At 41.9% G+C, this 6,000-nt stretch overlaps 1 pseudogene; it reads left to right on the top strand.

Moving 5' to 3' along the window:
• On the top strand, nt 1–938 carry LOC107157510 (annotated as a pseudogene).
• The last annotated feature ends 5,062 nt before the right edge of the window (nt 939–6,000 follow it).

Raw genomic sequence — 6,000 nt, 5'->3', positions numbered from 1 at the left:
ATGGAGCCAGAAAATCTAACATGGGTTGCAGAATCCCTCCTCCTGGGACCCTTAGAAGTCCCAGAGCTGCAGCCCATCCTCTTTGGCCTGCTACTGACATGTACTTGGTCACTGTTGTTGGGAACCTGCTCATCATCCTGGCCACCAGCTCTGACTCCCACCTCCACACCCCCATGTACTTCTTCCTCTCCAAACTGTCCTTGGCTGACATCTGTAGCACCTCCACCTTAGTCCCTAAGATGCTGGTGAACATCCAGACAGAAAGCAAAGCCATCTCCTATGCAGGCTGCCTCACTCAGGCATATTTTTTCATGGTTTTTCTATGCATGGACAATTTACTGCTGACCATGATGGCCTATGACCACTATGTGGCCATCTGCCACCCCTTATATTACACTGTCATTATGAATCCCTGCTTCTGTGCCCTGCTGGTTCTAATCTCTCTGCTCATCAACACTGTGGATGCCCTGGTGCATGCTCTGATGTTGCTGCGTCTGTCTTTCTGCAAACACCTGGAGATCCCCCACTTCTTCTGTGAACTAACTCAGATCCTTAAGCTGGCCTGTTCTGATCCTCTCATCAATAACATTGTTGTATATTTAGCAACCATCTTCTTGGGTATTGGTCCTATGTGTGGCATAATTTTCTCATATGCTCGAATTGTCTTCTCCATCCTGAGAATCCCATCAACTGGTGGAAAGTATAAAGCTTTTTCTACCTGTGGGACTCACCTGTCTGTGGTTTCCTTGTTCTATGGGGCTGCTAGTTGGGTTTACCTGAGTTCTGCTCTTACTGATTCTCCCAGAATGGGTGCCATGGCCTCGGTGATGTACACTGTGGTCACCCCCATGCTGAGCCCCTTCATTTACAGCCTGAGGACCAAGGACATGAAGGGTGCCTTGAGAAAACTCACCTTGGGGAACTTTTCTTTTTTCTGATATCTCAAGTATCCTGGTGTGGGCTTCTAGAGTTAGGCAAAGAGATTAAATATTGGGCATATGTTATGATTTTGATATGAGATGTCCCTGCAAAAGCTCAACTAGCAATGCAGGAATCTTAGAGGTGATGTGATTAGACTATGAGATGGTAACCTTATTGGTGAATTAATTCATTAATAATTTTAATGTATTAATAGTTAGTAATTATCTGCAGGTGGGATATGGCTAGATGAAGTTCATCACCCTGGACCATGTCCTTGAAGGATATAATTTGTCTCTGGTGTCTCTCTCCTTCTCCATCCTGGCTCCCATCAGTCAACCATCAGCCAAGAAGCTTTCTCTGCCAAGCCCTTCTTTCATATTGTTGTGACTTACCTCATGTCCACAGCTATGAATGTGGACAACCATGGATTGCCCCTCGGAAACCTTGAGGCCAAACTATACTGTTTCTCCCCTATGTGGTTCTTTTCAGTCATTTTGGTCACTGCAATGAGGAGCTGATTAAAAAAATATGCTTGAGTCTGACTTAATCCTGTTTTCCTAGCCAATGGTTAGTCATGGACTTTCAAGAAAATAGCTTTGTAAGAAATCCTGTTTTCCCATGTTTTACTCCATATCACAGACCCACTATCTTTTCTTTCTGAGTTCAGTTTCCACACTTGTGAAAGGGTCAGACAAGCATCACACATTGGTAGTTACTTAGGGACTATCTCTATCTTATACGTATGTGTGAGATACCTTAATGTATGATATTGTTATGGGCCAGGCTATATGGGCAATGACCAAAAAGACTCTGTTTTACCGTGAGACTCCACATCAGGTAAGAAATGCTTCTCCCATGGGAATACCCTGCCTCTGTACCCATAGACAATTGCATATCATCTCATGTTTGGCAGCACAAAATGGCAATTCTGATACCATGTAAAATTATTCTTTTTGGTTCCCATTTTCCTTGGACAATGTACCCTGTCAGGGGTTGATTGTCTAGAAGATAGTAGCAATGCTTTTACTTGTACTCAACTAGGGTCATTTTGACCCACTTCCCCTTCTCCTTATGATTTTAGATCTCATGACATTTGGTTATGGTTTGGAATTATATCAACAGCCACTTATGATTAATATGGTTTTGGACTACAAGATGTGCTCTCAGACCCTGGGAGGGGTACAAAAGGTGTAGACTTGTCACCTGCCCCTTGGTCCACAAGCTGGTGGATCCTGACCGCCAGCTGGTAAATAAAGTCTCTGTCTCCTTCTTTAAGATCAACTTGGTGATTTATTGCAATATCACCATAAAAATATGTACACAAAAACCAAATTGCATTAAGTAAGTAGAATTAAACCAGTACTTACTGGTGCATAATGCTGTGTTAGTAAAACTATAATAGATGTTTTCTTGCTTCAACATCCATTGTTAATATGATTTTATCGGGAAGTGTGGTTCTGGGGATTGAACACAGGCCCTGCACATGTGAGACACACCCTCTTCCCCTGAACCACTTAATCCTCACTAAATCACTCCTCACTTCACCCCTTTCCCTTTCAGTTATCATCAGTTTCCTTTTGATTTTATCCTCCTTTCTACCAGAATTTATAAAAAAAAATTTTTTTTGGAAAAAAAATCCATTTTGTTTTCTTATGTAATTTATGTATGATGTAGAAATGCATTTCTCAATATCCAAACACAAAGAAGGTTCTTGCTTCCTGTTGTTTTATCTTCCCCTTTTTGCATTGTGGTCAAAAATGTACTGACCATAAATTTTAAAACTTTTTGTATTTAAAAGTTTGCCTATAGCTGTGCTCTCCCATTTTGACTCATCATTCATTAGCTATTAAAAGCTCAAAATATCCCTTGTCAGCTTCAGAGAGCAGGTGCATTATTAAGGCCAGGATGCACTTACCATGGCTTTCCAAGGACAAATATCACAAAAGATAAAAATTGTTAAGGAGACAGGGAAATGACAAATTCCCAGGGCCCTCAACATGCTCCTTGCCCTGGGTTCTCTCCTGTTTCCCTCCTGTGTCTTCCTTAACAGCTGCAGCAGATCCTCCTGATCCCAAGGTATCTGCATGCTGGGCTCCAGCGTGACTGGCTGACCAGTCCTGCCTCAATGTTGAAGTCCCCACAGAGGGGAAAACACACCTTTGAAATGCACCTAATGCCAATGGACATGTCTATACCATAGTGCACCTTGCCAACACCCTTTTCACATGAGTAAAACTAGCTTTTTGGGGGGGAAGGCATCCTGACCCTGCTGCTGTGTCTCTCTTCGCAAATAGTAACCCTAATAAAATCCTTGCCTGCATGTCTGCTTGCATGGTTTGCTTTCATTTCTACCATCACAAAATCAAAACCCCCCACCTAGCATCACATAGTGGAGACCACATTAGTCGAAGGATCCTGAGAATGACCAGACGACCATAAACCACCTTGTTATCCCTAGACTGATGGCCACCCTTGGAACTTTCCCACACCCACCCTTGTGAGAAATAGAAAGTGCCATGGTCCATTTTCAAAACACCGTAGTTACCTTTAAATTTGAAATTACTGGCAATATTAAAAAACGATAAAACAAAAACCAAAAAACCAGGCTGAGCAGAAATAGAACAGAGTGGTTACCGGCAGATAATACCAGAGTGTGGCAAATTCAGAGGCCACACAAACAGGAGGGAGAAAGGGACCAGCCTGACCAACAGAAATCAATTGCGTGGTACCAAGATGTACTCACCCCAGAAAAGGTCTTCCTTCCACAAGAGAATGAAGAGAGGTGGGGACAACAAAAGTTTCATTTCTTAAAATAGCCCAATAGGAGCAGCAAAACCTAGGGTTTGACTCTGAGATTTGGATACAAACCTTGCTGTTCCACCAGGGGCAACTTATTTTTTAAAATGGCATGTCATTTTTCTTTCTTTCCTTTTTATTTTATTTTATTTTTTATTCTAATTTGTTATATATGACAGCAGAATGGATTACGATTCATAATACACATATAGGGCACAATTTTTCATGTCTCTGGTTATATACAAAGTAGAGTCACACTATTCGTGCCTTCAAACATGAACTTAGGGTAATGATGTCCATCTCACTCCACCATCTTTCCTATCCCCATGCCCTCTCGCTTCCCCTCCTACACCTTTGCCCTATCTAAAGTTCATCTAATGCTTCCTTGCTCCCTCTCCCTACCCCACTATGAATCAGCCTCCTTATATCAGAGAAAACATTTGGCATTTGGTTATTTGGGATTGGCTAACTTCACTTAGCATTATATTCTCCAACTCCATCCATTTACCTGCAAATGCCATGATTTTATTCTCTTTTATTGCTGAGTAATATTCCATTGTGTATATATGCCACATTTTTTTATCCATTCATCTACTGAAGGACATCTGGGTTGGCGCCACAATTTAGCTATTGTGAATTGTGCTGCTATAAACATTGATATGCCTATGTTCCTGAAATATGCTGTTTTTAAGTCCTTTGGGTATAAACCAAGGAGTGGGATAGCTGGGTCAAATTCCAAGTTTTTCTGAGGAATCTCCATACTGCTTTTCAGATAGTTGCACCAATTGGCAGTCCCACCAGCAATGTATGAGTGTGCCTTTTTCCCCACATCCTCACCAACACTTATTGTTGTATTTGTTCTTGCTAGCTGCCATTCTGACTGGAGACATGTCATTTTTCTTCTTTTGTCTTTTCCCTCTTCCTTTCACTAGCTGTGAGGAAAACAAGATTCACATTATTCCTGTCCAAAACACAATTATCTGATCTTCCAATTACAGACCACCCCCACAAAGAAATCATGGACCTGGAAGTGGGAGAAGAGCTCTCTCCAGGTTAAAGTTGGACATAATGATACCCACTGATCATATCTGGAGAGGGGGACCCCTGAATCCCTTCTAAAGCCCTCTGTCACCAGCTCAAGGCCCCAGTATCTGGAAATTAGGGTCACATATCCTGAACTGCAAGGTGTTCTCTTGCCTATACAGACCTGATTGAAGACCTTACCCCATTTTCTCCAATTGGTTGTCTTAAGATACCTGATTAGAATATTTTCCAACAGCCCCACCCCCATTGGTTACTTTAGAAAACCTAATTAGAATACTATCCACTTTATTTCCATTGGCCATTTAACAATTTGAACAGGTGGCAAGAGTTGTCATGGTGATAAGTCTTCAGTGCCTGGAGTTGTCATGGTAATGGAGCTTACTGTAAATAGGGATGGGACGGACTGATCTCTTTGTCTTGTCCTGCAGCAGTTTCTTGTTAATACCCTGTCTCCATCACTTTAGTGTCCCTGAACTCCTACCTAATAGGATCGAGCTTTCCATGTTACCTGGAGTGTACATCTGCTTTCCTAAATGAACCTCCATGTCTCTGACTGACATGGGCTAAAATTCTTTTCCATCATGTGTGTCAAGGACCCCACTCATCTCGAGTCCAGGCCTCCTCTCCAGTGACCCAGATTCTGGGTCTCCAGTTATTGCAATTCCTTAAAAGAAGCAGAATAAATTCCTTTTATTTGAAACTGATTATGGATTTCTTTAGGCTTGCAGACACCAAGAACTACTTAGAAGCAATTTTACGTTCATTACCATGCGGGAAGGACTTGCAAATGTCCGTGTTCTCCACTACTGGCTCTCAATGTGGAGTTCCTGGACCATTAGAATCAGCATCACCTGGAAACTTGACAGAAGGAAAATTCTAGGATCCTTCTGAAGATCTAGACATTGCCAAATTCTCCAATAGACCTTAAATATGTGTGTTTAATAAGCCCTTTTGGGATTAAGATGCACAGCAGTTTTGGGGCCAGAGAGGAATAATAATTTTCTTCTTTCTAGAGAATACTCACCTCAACATTCTTGGTCTCTTTTTGTCCCCTGTGGGTCGTTCAGGAAGGCTGGGTGTTGAGGACTTGGTGCTGCTTTTTTTTTTTTTAATCTCTGACCCTTGGGGGCTCATTAGAATGGTTCCTGTCTCTTTATTTGTAAAATCATTCATCAGACATTAAAAGGATCAGCCAGTACTTTCATGCTTCTGTGTGTCATCAAAGATCAGTCTTCCAAG

Source organism: Marmota marmota, unplaced genomic scaffold (genome assembly GCF_001458135.2).
Source record: "Marmota marmota marmota unplaced genomic scaffold, marMar, whole genome shotgun sequence".
Taxonomy (NCBI): Eukaryota; Metazoa; Chordata; class Mammalia; order Rodentia; family Sciuridae; genus Marmota; species Marmota marmota.
The sequence above is the reverse complement of the archived record's forward strand: the minus strand, read 5'-3'. Positions and strand labels throughout refer to the sequence as shown.